The 15,783-nt window shown below is 39.4% G+C and overlaps 1 protein-coding gene across 1 annotated transcript in view; it reads right to left on the bottom strand.

The window, feature by feature from the left end:
- LOC119135344 (low-density lipoprotein receptor class A domain-containing protein 4-like) overlaps window positions 1-15,783 on the bottom strand; it is a 93,007-nt gene that overhangs the window by 36,137 nt on the left and 41,087 nt on the right. The gene's annotated exons all lie outside the window — the stretch shown is intronic.

The raw sequence follows: 15,783 nt of genomic DNA, 5'->3' as shown, positions 1-15,783 counted from the left end.
CTTCCTCCTCATTCTGCTCTCTTCCTCTCTAAGCCTCTCAAAGCTTTATCTAGCGTTTCTGCCTGCCCTCTTTTGCGTCTCCACTTTTCAAACTCAGACTCTTCCTGTTTTTTTGTGTTCCACTTCAATTTAATTCACAATAAATAAGGCTTGCATTCAAAGAAAGGGGAGTGCAATAGCTTTTACCCTCTTTTCGAATTATTTCTAACAATGAGTAAAGTCCATTTTCTATCATTTTTCTCTCAGCACTAGCACCTGGGAAAAAAACAGCCTTTGTGCACGCCAATCTGTTTCATGTGCCATTTTGTGCGTGGAAGAGTATTGGGCATTTTAATGGATGTAATCAGTTGGTCTTTCAAAGCAGCAAAAATAGCCAGCTTGCTATTTAACATCCATTGGATGGGGCAGTTATTTGCTGTGATGTGATGTCACCAATTATTCTCCAGTAAATTAGGGACTTTAGTCAAAAAATAAAAACTCACTCAGTTTGGGCAACCATCAAAAATAAATCCCAGTAAATCTTAGTGTTGTCACACTTAAGACTGGCCTGTATCTCCAGACCACACTTTTAAGGTCTTGATCATGTCTCATTCTCTGACAACCAACAAATACAATACGCCCGGTGTAAAAACGTGCACCAATTCATTTTTGTTTTTCTGTGTTTGGGATTTTGGCAAACAGCACCAATGCTGTCTTTAGTCAATCACTTTACGATGATGTCTTTTAAAGCAATGGATGGAAATTTACCATCTAAGTTACCACTGATGACCAAGCAGCTCATGACAGACTTACCCGTCAATCTTCTACATGCTAAAACAAATCATTAGCATCGTATTCAGTGATGCTTTTCCATCTACATATGGAGCACCAATAACTGCTAAATTGCCTGTCTGAAATGTCTCAGGATAAGGACCTGACATACTGTTCTCATTTAAGTCAGTTCCACCAACATCTGGGCCATAAAGAGAGGTTGCTGTCCCACAGCCTATAATCAGTCTATCGCCATAGAAACAGCAGTGTCTCTGCCCACGTCACTGTGACCAAGATGTTACTGGGAGACAAAATGTAGATAATGTAGTAAGGTTGAGTTATTTGATATTTGTGTTTAATTGTTATGGGGAACTGTAATACCAAAATACTGTAGTAATTGTTTTGGCAGCAGAACTTGGAATATCCTGCATACTGTGGACAAAGCACTTTTACTTGTTGCCTTACATGAAGGTGCAGGTTGCCATGCAGAGAGAGTGAATTGCACATTCACATATAGAATAGTGCAAAATCAGGAGGAACTTGGGGCTCAGAATGCATGACTTTTTGGACTGGAATAAAGAGGGACTGAAGTCCTTTGTCTATGAAGCCAGTCACATCTGTTGCGCAGTTGGTGGCTGGCGTAGTGCAAAAGCGCTTTAAGGAGACAGTCCCTGACTAACTGGGATTTAATTCTCAATTTTAGTGATGTCATCTCAGTCTTCATACAGTATTTGTCTGCAATTACAACATTTACCAAATATTCTTTTGAAACAATGAGCAAAATATATATGATATCTCATCACGTTTTTTTTTACACTGCAGTTGGCATAGAGCACAGTAAGCAAACCATTTGTAATTATTATTATTAATTAACTCTGATTGTCATCTAGAGTGAAAATGTAACCACAGATACACGACGCTACAAATCCATCACGCACAGATAACACTTTAGGTGTGTGTAGTGTGTGTTAAATTAAGATGTTTTAACATAATACATATAGTCCACAAAACAAATTAATACATAAATACAGACTGTGAAGACAGAAAACGGTACACACCTTCGGACCTGTCTACAAGACAATAACTATTACAGATGGCAAAACAGGGCATCAACACAATTAGACGAGGGAGTAGCATATTGCCTCCGTGTGGAAAATAAGCATGGACCAAAATGCAATTTCAAAAGAAAACAAATTTCAAAATCTACTTGAAAATAATCTCTACCAAATCACTTCATAACCGCAGATAAGAAAGTGGTGGAGGTAAAATAGGGAGCCAGAAAGAAAGCAAGAAAGAAAGTGAAGGACCCAGGTAAATCATAATATTTTGTCTGGGCTGCAAACCATCGTCTCATTGCTAGATCCACGCTGAAGAGTTGGCAATTTCTCCTTGAAACAAGAGCCGGTGTTAAGCGGAATACTAATGGGGGCCAAGGCTTGCAGAATAACTTTGAAAAGGGCAGTAAAACTAGAAAAGAGAAGGAGAGAGAACCAAACACCATGGGTCGCATGCAGAATTAAAGATATCTTCTATAATTATAAACAAGACAATGGGTCTACAAGACATTATTTTATAGAATACATGAAGATACAGTGAAAAGTGGCTTATGCCTAGCCATTACAATATTAAAAAAATCCTGTGCCAATGTCCCCAAACTACTGGGAAGATAATGGAAATGTACCTTTTTTCCTATAATTGTCCTTGACTGTTTGAAAGTGTGTGAGCTGTGTGCAATGCATTGTGTCACGATAACATGGGAACCAAGGCTGTATTGCTATTTCTTAAAATGCTACTTCCCTAAAATATGGTACATCACTGGGCAGCTCAAATTCTTATAATGTATGAGAAGGGGACATCCTTTTAGCCGCGCCCCCAAATCCGGAAAACTGAAATAGTGAAAATGCAGAGGCACCAGCTAATGCGTTACTCTTATTTTTCAATTAAATACCTTGCCTGACTTATAGTTTATTTTACTGGACAGTCTCACAACCTGTATTACATTTTGTTGCTATGTTTAATAGTACAAAAGCTAACAGAGTGGATGATGATGATGATGAAGATAATATAAATGGTTTCAGGCCTTAGCTTTTTTCCCAAGGTTATGATCTCAGCCGCTCACTATGTTAAGTCTCTGAATGAGAATACTTTATTGATCCCTTGGGGGAATTTGCCTTTGAAGCAATCAGGGTCAACCAGGGATTTATTGGTGCGAGTAGCTTTGTAGGGAACAGTGGCCGTAACTGGGCATGACTCACGAAAGCACTGAAAGTATCTTAGCAGTCATCCTTGTCTGATTTTAAAAGCATAGGCCTTGTGTTTTTTTGCCCTTCTTTTTCACTTCTGCTGCCTTTCTCATTTGAGGAGTACTCCCATTCCAGGAAATGTGGGAGGATTTGAAACATATTTGCTAGTCTGTATCCCCTTTCACCCGGCTCTCTTGGCATACTGCCGCATCAGAAGTGTCAGTGTAGAGCCGTCAAATCTGTACTTCCATTTCCAAACTGTTTTACCTACATCAGATAAGAGCATTCAGATAATTAGATGTGTGGCAACATTTGTGCCAATTACTTTCAGCACAACGGAGTCACGTCGTTGAACTTCCAACTCTGTAACTCTGGTTACGTCTCTGATACAAGGTCAGAAACTGGAAAATTTACAAGTTGACCTCATCTTCCCCTCCTGCAGTACATGCCCTGAAAAAGAATTTCAAGTGTCATACATATCATTATCATCATGCAATTGTCGGTATGTTGTCAATGTATCGGTAACGTCGAAACTATGAAAACAGGATTTGCTTTTGGGACTTTTTAAAAATTCCAGATCTATTAATTAATTTGTTATTTTCAATGTTGGTAAAAATGGCAAATGTGCATGGAGTTGGAATGGTAGAACTCTTTAAAGGGGAGGTCAACCCAAAAATGGTCTTGTTTTCTATGTAGCTCAACTCGTCGAAACACAGTGTTGTGATTAATTTTTTGTTTGTGGAATATGAATTAAACGGGCAAAATCCACCTGTCTTATGACATCACAGTTGCCAGGTCTCATGTCATGGCTCACCAGTTTTCCAGTGCTGATTTTCAGTCAACTAGAAGTGGCAAAATGGCTACCCCGTGAGATGAATAAAATCAAGTGAACTTTGCTGCTTAACCCATATGCAATATAAATCAGACTGCCGTGTTTAGACAAGTGAGGGCATACACAACATATTATCGGAATTGTTCAGGGTTGACTTCCCCTTTAAAGCAACTAACATTTCTCAAGTACTGTGTTCCATGAATGCACAAAAATGCTTTTTTGTGCATTTGTGTGTGGAAACAACATTTTAAGATGAACATTTCTAATTCTGTTTATACGTGTTTTTATCCCTTTGCTGACAAGTTTATATCAACAGTTGTTGCTGTTAGTGTTGCTGTGCTGCTAAAAGAATATTGACAATATTGACCACATGTTGACGGAAACAACATAACAGTCATTGATTGAGAGGATGACAGAATTTCTCCAGTTTTTCTCTGTATGAGTCATTTGATGGCTGATCCAATCACTGTGACTGGAAATGGAGATAGTTAGTGAGGTCATTCTGCTGTGTCTCACACGGTTTCTATTAAGTTCGGTTCTAGGGCAGCGGAGGGATTGTTGCGGGCATTCAATAAACATGCCATTGTGATTGTGCGATTCCCAAAGCAGCAGGAATCCATCTCAGCTTTGTGTGGACAGTACAAATCCAGAAAATGATCCCTTTTATATTTGTTATGTTTCAGTTGCGATGGCTCGTATCTGTGTTAAAATGGAGAGTACCAGTATATTTGCCGTCACAGTCAAAGCAGTTCTGATTATGTTTTTGCTTACGGTGCTATCTCGCACCTATTTTGATTGGCTCCATTTGTTGTATTTTAATTCTGCCAAATGGAGTTTTTGGGGGTATCTTCTTGGCAGTACTCCTTGCTCCACTTACCAATTGCACATTTTTGCACTTTGTCTTTTTCTTTTTTGTCACTGAGCTTTTATGTGGTTTAAATCAAAGTTTTTTTGTTAATGCTTTCTGTTAGTTAGTCTGTTTTATACCCTTTTTTCTACTCAGCAGTAGTTACTTTTTGCTTTGTTTGTTCTCCCTACAATTTGTATTTTTCATTTGTAAATGCAATTTTAAGTGGCTACACCCCATAAGAGTCTGCCTGCTTTGTAGTCTGACTAGTTTTACGAATCATTACACATTGGTTTGTTTTCAAGGTTGCTGTTATTTCTGGTAACTTTTATAGAAAATGCTCACTTTAACAACATTGTAAAAGCTACATTTCCTGATAAATTCTATGTTTTATATCTGGTGAAAAATGCTAAACGCTAATGTGAAGCAGTGGTGGCACTGTATTAGGACAACACTCCACCCAAAAGTTGTCTTTGTATTAAATTCAATGCCAATAAAAGATTTTGTGCATATTAATAAAATTGTCTTACAATTATTACAGTACTTTACTTGTTACTTGGTCATTTCCATATGACATGGATGTAAAAGCAGTTTGTAAGGGACAGCATAAAGATAGATATAAAACCTAATTTCTTAGAAATAGATAATAAGAGAAATAAGTAAATGTGGGCGATCTTCTGAAACAAATCTTGAATTTTATGCCATTGGATCTGGAAGAATATCTCAATCTGGATAAAATGTTGCCTGCTCTGCTGTAATGACAGATTGTCTCCACTCATGCATTGCTTTGACAGGACAGAAATACTAAAGCTTATAGACTTACTTTTTTTTAAGTATTGCCTGATGACATTTGATTTGACTGAATATTGAAATATTTTGTTATCCATTAAGATTTAGTATAAGAGGCTCTTTGAGAGAAGAGATTGACCAGTAGTACAAAGTTCAGGTCAGCATCAAACATTATAGAATAAATGTTATATGTAGAGATTTTAAATTGTATAATATTAGTTAAATCGAAATTTAAATCCATACGGGATCGGTAAACCATGTATCCTGGTAGATGAATTGAAGACTAAATAACCGATGCAGTAGATGTAAAAGGCAGTTTGTTTACATATAGTTTGTGTGTCCCATGTGATTATCTGGCGAACAGTCCAAGGTTTACTGTAGTCGACTGGGACAGACTCATCTGCGACATTAATGAAGACAAATAGAATAAAATAAAATAGAACGGAATACAAAATGGATGGTTGGATAATAATATTGTCTCCAATCTGCATTCCATCGAAAAGTGTTTACGTATGGACGCTAACATACTTAATCCTGTGGTGTTGAGTTTCCATTTGCATGGAGTCTCTCGTTGGTAATTGCTGCACAGCCCTGAATTGTAAACTAAACACTGTAAATACAAGAGCTCACGAGGCTAATTTAGTCATTACACAAACCATTATGAACAAATGAAGAGTGACTCCTTACTGCGAGTTACTCCATCAGTGCATTTACACACTTGACCAACTGTATGTATGTGTGTTTTTGTGTGTGTCTTTGTGTGTGTAATCTGTACATGAAATGGTAAATATCTTTTTATTAAATGAAAAAGGTAATCGTTTTATTATAGTCCTATATTAAATATTCTTAAAGTCTTGCCAACCCTAACAGTGTGAGTAATACTGATGACAAAAATATTTTCAGAAAGTATAAAATATATATTTAATAAATATTTGATACCAGTATTTGAAAATTGCAACCGCCATCCTTTTCCAATAATGAACAGGCCCTACATGTGACACGTCTTGGGTGTGAGAGAGAATGAAAGCAGAATAACTGTCTGACACCTCTTCCCAGACTTGGAGGCCTCACATAAATGGAGTCAGGCATGTATGCGTGCATGTGTTTTTTTTTCCGGGTTTTGGGAGCTAACATGTTTTACTTGTGTTCTTGTCCTGTTGCATCACCATCTGACAGCTGGTGTGAAGTACTCTTCAAAACAATATCTGGATAAACTTTGTTTTCTATTGTTTAGAACTCCAGAGCACTGTGTCCAGACTCCGGGGTACACAAAATGTTTGCTATTTTTTGTTTTATCATTCATCTGTCCACACATTATAAGTTAGCGAGTAGTGCTGGAGAACATCAGGGTGCTCTCTTGCAAAATTTAGACCTTTATGCAGACAGCAATGTCTTCCTCTGTGCTTTTCCCTCGATGACATCCTTTCTTCTTCAATGTTTTATTCGATGTATATTTGTCCAAAGAGATTATTGCATGTTCCAGAGACTTCCCTAAGACTTTAACTGATCCTCTAGGATTTTTCTTCACCTCATTGAGCATTCTGGGCTGGGCTCCTGTAGTCATTTTTATAAGGCAGAGAGGAGGAAAAGTGCTAAACTTTATAGACAATCTGTTTTATCATGAACTGCTGAACATCAAGTGACCCTTTCCAGTTTCATGCAAGTTAATGCTGAATTGTAGGTCTTCAGAGAGCCTTTTTGTCATGCAATGCTTCTTCAGATGACACAAATCAAAACCGGTGTGTCTTTTAATCATTCTCAAGGCTGAGTTTTCCAAAGGAGAAAAGAAAACCTGGACCTTGTGAAGATAAGACAGACAAAGTTTGTAGCTGACTGGCTTGTTTACGAGTGGTGACAACTAAACTGCAAGCAAAAGAGAATGGAATTATTTTGCAAAAATTTCTTGACCAGTGTTAGTTATACTCGTAGAAAGAAAAACAGAAGAACGTATGTATCCTAAGTGGCCAGTGACTGTAAATGTGTATACAGATTATACATATTCATAGAAGCATAATAAGACTTTTAAGAATAAATTTAGTGCACACACTTTACTGACAGGGACTACAGGTGTCTGTCACATTCTATAAATGGACAGTGAGTGTACGGTGACTATATCCATATTTATTTATACACCAATATTAAAAATTCAAGGCGTACTTTTGGTGCTCACTCTCTCCTGTGAGGAACGAACGGCAGGTATGACGCTCTCTGTCTGGAGGGATATTGCGATTCAATGTCAATATCCTCCCTCGGAGTAAAAACAGTTGTCTGCTGTCTGATTGATGCGGCATTTGACAAGGTTGGGAAAGCATCCGCTGATGCTAGCATACCCGAAGGGCTTTTGTTTCAATTAAAAAGCCTCTTACGCAAGTAAAATTCTTGCACTAGCCATACAGACCAATAAAATGTTCCGACTCTTAACACGCTACTAAAATCCTTTTACGAAATTCACATCCTCCCGAAACCTCGTCTAATATACTGAAGTGAGCGTTTGAGTATAGTGTATGTGTGTTTCACGAATGTATATGATCAACAAAAATTCAGGAATGTGTGTGAGCATTAAGTGGTGTGTGTAAGAGGTCATCTTACGTTATCTTCCTGACTTCCCCTGGATGCGGACTCACATACGCGCACGTAACCGCTCAAGCAATCCTTTACAGTAGATGAATGTGTGTTCTAAATAAAAACGGGGGACCACCCAGGACTAGTGGTATCACCCTGCTGACCTCTATGACTGATGGATGAAGGCTATTCACATCAAGCCTTTAACACCTTCAGTTCCCTCTCTCCATCCCCATACACACAGGCACGCACACACTCAATAGTCAATACAAGCGCTGTACAATCCCCTAAGACAAATGGACAGACTTCAAACATGCACATACACAACCTCCGAAAAAACAGAGTGGGAGGCCGGCGAAGAGAGAAGAAAAAGACAGGCGGTGGTTTACTCCAAAGACAGACCTAACTTCATCTCAGCCTTTTCTCCTCTTTCTTCCACATTTCTCTCTAAACAAATGCACAATTCTCATCAGGAAAGAAATAAGTATTATGGTGAGGGCTTCATTTACCCCCGAGGGGATCATTCAGGTCCTCTGTGTGTCTCTGAGTGCATGTGCATCAGAATTTGTGTGTGAGTTGTGGTGAGGGGGGGGGCTTGCAAAGCTGTCAAATAGCCCCCCGCTTTTAATGGCCCAGCTGCATCATTACCTAGCGCACACACACTGGGCTCAAATAGACTGAGGGGAGAGGAGGAGCACATAGACAAGTCTATCAAACGAAGTATGAAGAGAGGAAGGGGGCACTTGTCATTAACCAGCATGCACTCTGGAGTTTCAAGACAAAAGTAGAACCGACGGGAGAGGGCCGCCGCACACAAGCATCGAATCTCCATTGCAAAGTAGGTTAGAGATCGACGTGACACAAAAACACAGGAGGAAGAATTACAACAGACGTCTGTCATTAACAGTGAGCTCTAACAATGCCAGGTGTCTAAGTATATGTTACATCACTCTAATAGAAGGTAGGTGTCAAGATGACGTTCTGAGGAGATATCAGGGTGTATTACACGACACATGTGTGCATGGACGCACATGCGCACAGCATCCAGAAGCCAGACAGTGTTAATTTGTCTGGCATAGATTAAAGTTTTATGAACCTCTAACTCCAAAATAGAAGCCTAAATATTAATACGTTTTATTTGGAGGCACTCAAGGAATATATTACAATATACTAAATAAAACAACATGAATAAGTACAATAAAAAAATGAATGGAAAATTATTGAAACAAGGAGGGCAAACGGCATGATGTGGACGTGCAAACGTGTTTTTGATGTGATTTGAAGAGGGTAAAAAAACAAAATCTTAATTTCTGGCGGTGGTTATCCACACAGGGAGAAGAGATATGACATAATCGAGTTTCAGGAAAAGCTTGTGTATAAGTCAAATCAAGTCAAGTTTATTTATACAGCCCTAAATCACGGAAACGTCTCAGAGGGCATCACGTGCCCACAGTTGACAAATATTCTCGGCATCGCCGGATCATACCCCCAGGAGGGCAAGGAAAAACTCAGAAAAACCTGAGGGAGTTCTAGGGTTGGGTGATATGTATGGCAAACAGTGACTTAGTCTTTTGGATTATTGGTGGTGATTATATTGGCGTAGTAGAGGGTTTTAGTGTTGGCAATGGAGTCCTTCTATTGTAAGATGTAGTGAGTCTATATATTTCTTGGTGGACTGAGTCCAGTTTTTCTGTAAAGGCATTCAAGTTGTTGACATTTGGCTTTCATGGGATCGAAACAGGGTGAACCAAGGGGCAGAGAGAGAGAAAGTTTCTAGTGGGGTTCAGAAGGTCCAGTGTTATAATGACAGACTGAGTCATCAGAGCTAGAAATGTGAACTTGACAGGGTAAATATTCTTTTTCTTCTGAAATGAAATAATATGTGGTTGTTTGGTGATGGGGGGAGTGAGTTTTATTGTAAATAAGAGGACAATGTGCTCGGTTATATGAAGTTCATCAGTGGAAAGGTCAGATGTCTAGGATGTGTAGAAGAGAAGAATGCCTTTATTGCCATTGTACAACAGGTATACAATGAAATTAAGATATTTCGCCAGTGGAAGGCTGCTGCCATGCAAGGTGCTGCCAGGCACTACTGGGAGCAAGTTAGGGTTCAATGTCTTGCTAAAGGACACTTGAGGATTGAACCCACAACCTTCAAGTCAAACACGCCTTGGAGTTGACTAACGCACAGTGGATTGAATCAGCTTCGAAGAGTAGGGCTGTTGCTAGGTCTCGATTTAATCATGTAAGTCTAGCTTACGGTCAATGATGAGGTCCTGGATAACATGTCCCTTGCTTGTCAGTGAGCGGATGTTGAGCAAAGTTGACTGAGATGTAAGCGTTGCTCGTATCACGCTGTGGTTGACAGTCCAGCTGGTGGAGCGACGGGGGCGACCAGCAAGGGATCAGATGGACTTTCCTGGCATTGAGCTGTCATGGTAGAGCTCTATTTTGTTGTTGCTTTTTCTCTTTGAATATATGCTTCTGCGTTCATTTAGATACCAGGGATGTATGTAAAGTTGTCGATGAAATAAAGACCTATGATGCAGTTTAAGAAAACAAAACTTTGTTTCCAGAACTAGAACTACTACCCACTCACTGTTTTTTTTTTCTTCTTTTCCATCTCTTACCAGAGCCATTAGTTAGTTGAGCTCAGACTGTAGAATACAAGGCACATACTTGGATGGTGGGAGTTTGGAAATTAGGCTTGTTTGCATTTAGACACTGCTCTCTGGGCACTTGGTAAACGTAATGAGAGGAGGGAGACGGGGGAGAAAGAGAGCGAGAGAGAAAGAGAGAGAGAGCAAAAGTAGACTCCAAGAGAAAGATGAGATACAGAGAAAGAGAGAGAGAGACTGAAGAGAACACTGGATATAAATTCATTATGTAAATCCACAGCTCAAACAAATTGACAGGCGGGTATTACACCCGAGAGGAGCCGAATCAAGAGCATGAAAGCATTAGTTCCACTCACCCTTGACCTCCACTCTGGACCTGCTCACCGAAGTGTGCCTGTTATGCATACTAAGGACTCAGGAGGGGCCGCCCTAACAGCAACATTGCAACAGATGTTGTTTTCTTACACTGGTAGCCAGAGACTCTTTCATCCTTGATCTAAGCAGAATGTAAACTATGTTGAAAGGAAAACAATTGTGCTGTTCCATGCCGGTGGTGGCACCAGGCGCAGCTGGCACCACTGGAGGGGAGTCTTTCTTCCAATATTATTGCCTTGACGACGGAAGCTAAACATTTTACGTGACATTATCAACAAGAAACATATTTGGTGGCGATGGTCACCTATTTCCTCTCCAATATTTTACAACCCTAAACAGGATAAGCGGCATAGAAATGGATGGAGGGCTCCCCTCGATCAAATCGTTCTTTCTGATTCAACAGGCAATCTGAAGGAGGAAGAAATAATTGTCGCAATTGAGCAATCACGTGACAAGTGTGGTCATAAACATCTGCAGCTTTGATTGCCCCGACAGAATTACAGCCAGACGCCACTTAGTGCTGACCTAAATACTGCGCCGGGGTTGAAGAGGCATTAACAAGGTTCAAAGCCAGCCGTTGGTTTGGGCAAAAGGGAAAGAAAGACGAGAGCAAAAGACAAACAAGTACAAGGAAATGACAGCAAGCACAGACAGTAATAATGAGAAAGACGAGTTGAGCAGATGAGTGTTTATCCAGAGCTTTAGCCCAATATTTCCCCTGTTGTGTCTGCTCAGAGTAAATCCTTTAACCACATGGACAACAGGCTCCTCAACAGAGATGCTGAGGACAACAACTTGACAACTACATTCATCAGAATCTTGTTGAGCTCTAAATCTCTTTCATTTAAACACAACTGTTTTGTGTCTTGTGCTATGTTGCCTAAGTGCTACACACTTAGAAGGCTTCTACCTTGGTCCTACCTTGAACCATTTGCTTCTTTTTGTGGGGGGGAAAAAAAATCTATAATCCTCTGTAGGACTAAGGATTCTTTTAAGTTGTGTTTCAATACAGAAAACGCTTTCTTTCTTCAAAGATGAAAATTCTCTCCAACAAATATTCAAAAGTTTAGCCATGTTTCAGTATTTCTAATGCAATGTAGCAGAAATACGTTTATCAATTTATTGTGTGTAGTCTGCTAGTCTTAAATGTATTTTCCATGAAAGGGTTCTTGGTAGAACCTCTAATACAGGGTTCTGAGAGGAACTTTTCTACAAATGTTTGTTGTTGAAAGGTTTGACAGATGAATTCTCCTTTAAATGTTATATATTCTATGACCAAGCTGAAAGATAAAATCATTGTACTGTGTGGGAAAGACAATTCTATAAAACATGATGATTATACAGCAGCTCTAAATACACAACTTGTGGTATTGCCTGGGAAAAAGAAGAAATGCTGCAAGTTGTGGTATGTCATTTTACGTCACTTAATAAAACATTTTAATGAAGGTTCATTTATCTCCATTACAATGAATCACTTTTGCACTTCAAGATAAAAGTGTCACACTATGGGCACTTCTCTCCCAGTTGTTACAAGGTTGTTATTCAAAATAGAGTTAGTTGTTATCCACAAAGATTTTACACGACAAAAGTTGCAAAGGTCAAAGGGCTAGAATTGCACATTCTGTTCTGCCGAGGGAGCCTCATTTGCATAGAATAAAACACAAGCTATAAGAAAAATGGCAACAATAATGTTGATAATAATGTTTCACAAACTGTGACTAGGATAAAGAGTTTGAATTTTAGCCATGAAAATTTTAAAACAATATCATGCCTCTTTCTGGCTTCTTGTACTGTGACCAGAAAACAACTTTTATTCTCTTTGTTTTTATTTGAGAATTTTGGAAGCTCATTAGGAGTTGATTAACTCATCGAATTTACTTCCTGCAACAAAACCATTACTCAGCTATAATAAGATTATTATTATGCATGTATGTTCACTGTAGTTCATTACATACAGAATTAGTATCACATTATGAACATTTACATCTTAGTAATATCAGATAAATTGCTTTGTTAAAGCTCGACAAAGTAGATTGCAAAAATTAGCTATTGCTGAGTAATAATGATACCAAACCAAAGGAGATCTGCAGTATGTAAATCAGTCATGCTTATTGAAATGACAATTTGCATAAAAAAAAAAGAAAAAAAACTACCCTAAAATGGAACTAACAGCATAAAATACATACTTGAGCACTTCCGAAGGGGTATTTCTCTGCTCTTTAGAGAGAAATAGACATTGGAGTAATAGTTGTTGCATCAGTAATAGTGGTAAAAGCAACCGAAATAGTTTCCCTGATCCATCTCGGCTAGTGTAGAAAGAAGTAATACATTTATAAGTTCCTGAAAGGAAAAGTCAAATGATTGAACTCAAGGTGCTTGCTACACACACATAGGTCTAAATTGCACACACAAAAATGTGTTTCAGAATAATGAATGAGTTGTACACAAATGTGGTGTCAAACTTATTTTTGTCACGGGCCACTTTGTAGATATGGCTTTCCTCAGAGGGCCGTTGTGAAACCAAATAAATGTTTAATCGGCATATCATCACATATAAAAACCCCAAAATGATAGATAACTAGCGTTGAAATCAGATTCCAACGATAGTTTAATTATTGTTTGTTGCTGTAAAAATGGTAAAAAATTAAGTCTTGCAAGAGCTCAATGTTATTTGTTACACATGACTAACATTTTGGTACAGATTTTGCTTTTATGGGCCACATAGAATGATGTGGCGGGCCGGGTCTGGCCCCCGAGCACTGACTTTGACACCACTGGTTTACAAGAAGCAATTGACAGGTTTGGTGCCAGGATTTGTGTCTAATACCGCGCTCTACAAATGACATACCAGCAGCCTTCAGATCCCTAAATTCAGTAGCGCCACTCCAAAGTACTGTCCAATACTGTAACTACCACACTGGGCAAGACCACCGATAAATCCTCCAGGTAAACTGGATGAAAAACCTCTTTTGATCTTGTAAGGGAAGATCACAACTACACCATATGTACAAAAAGCATTGCCAGGCCATCTGTCATTTGTCTCACTTTCCTGGCAAGTCCTCGAGTGGATGGTGCTGCAGGGAGCTGAGATGTTGATGCAGTACAAAATAGTCTAAAAACCTGCTGAAGTCCAGCACAGTTATAAAAAACCCAAACTGAAGAACAGAAATGCAGTACAGTATTGCAATGCATTCTGGATGTAGTCAGGCTCACTACAAATATTTAAATGTAATAACTTTTTACCTGTGGGGCTAAGCGATACAGATGGATGGATGGATGGATGGATGGATGGATGGATGGATGGATGGATGGATGGATGGATGGATGGATGGATGGATGGATGGACGGACGGACGGACGGACGGACGGACGGATATAGCATACATGATTCCACACATGAGAAATGTGTGAGTTAAAGGTTTGCCAACAGTGCAGAAAATTGAAGTAACTTAATAGCCACTGTATGCTATTTGGGCTCCAAGAGGCCCACAAAACAATGAATACATTAAGAAATAGGTGCATGGTTTATAGATAGCTACTATGTAGGGTAACCACTACAGCAACATAGCAGGCAATCGGAATTACTTTCCATTATTTATCTTACCTTCAGGTGAATAACATCTCTGATATGACAGACAGGTAAATGACTCGCTCCTCAAAGCCCAATTAATACATATGGAAGACCAAATCAATTTTGGGGGGGGGGGGGATGTGAAAAAGAGGATGAGTGGAGACATAGAAATAGAAGAAAATTGAGGACAAATGAGAGGAGTTGGATGAAGAGTAGAAAAAAGAGGAAAGGGGGGCAAGGGGTGGAAACGAGTGTCTAGACAGCATTCATGATCCATCTGTCTGCCACTGCCACAGAAACAGCCACAGGCTACAACATGATGGCAAACGCTATCATGACACAAGCACTTTCTACCGCTCTCAACCGTTTCCTTTCTTTTACATCCCTCATTCTTTTCTTTTCCTCTTTCTCAGTCTACTGATTTCTCACTTTTCTAATCCCTTGCCACTCTTTACAGCGTTCCCATCCTTTTTTTTTTTATCTCTCCTTCTCTCCCTCCAGCACTCATCTCTCTCTGTTTCTCTGTCAGGCATCACCAGAAAATTACAATGATTGTACAGCTTTCCCATAATGTTGGCTGCAGGCACATTTACATTTGCACTAGACAGCAAAATTTTTTAAGCACCCAGCTCAGGATTTTATTTTGTCGAAATGGGATGGAGTCTCCTTAACATTCAACCTTCAATGAAGAGAAACGGATAGAAGAGATGAAAGGCAGTGGGAAAGACAAAAAAAGTACAAATAAGGTTGAAGGGTTTGCAGCCAGCGAGCAAGGAAGTGATGAGAGGAAGGTGAAGAACTTGCCGGACATTGACACACACACACAGATCCAGTGCCAAGGATGAAAGTGCTGCTGTTAAAAGTTCTCCCACTCCTCACTAAAAGTTGTTGAAAGAGAACGGTGCAGCACATCAAAGTAAGTTGGCAGACAGCCATTGCGCTCCAATGGCGTCCTTCACCCTCTCTCCTTCCAATCTCCCTCTCCGTGTCTCCTCTGTTTCCATTGATTGTGGTGAGTCGAGGGACCACTCTCATCTCCCTCCCCTGACGGTAGTGCTCGGTAAGAAGCGAAAAAGGGGTAGCAGCTGGGGGGGACTCAGGAAAGTGGCGCAGAGTTTCAAACAAAAACAGGACAGAAATTGAAAAGTAGAAAATCTTTGATGGAACATGTCAGGCTAATTTCAAAAAGTCTTTCAT

Source organism: Syngnathus acus, chromosome 16 (assembly GCF_901709675.1).
Source record: "Syngnathus acus chromosome 16, fSynAcu1.2, whole genome shotgun sequence".
Taxonomy (NCBI): Eukaryota; Metazoa; Chordata; class Actinopteri; order Syngnathiformes; family Syngnathidae; genus Syngnathus; species Syngnathus acus.
This window is presented reverse-complemented; position numbering and strand designations above follow the sequence as displayed.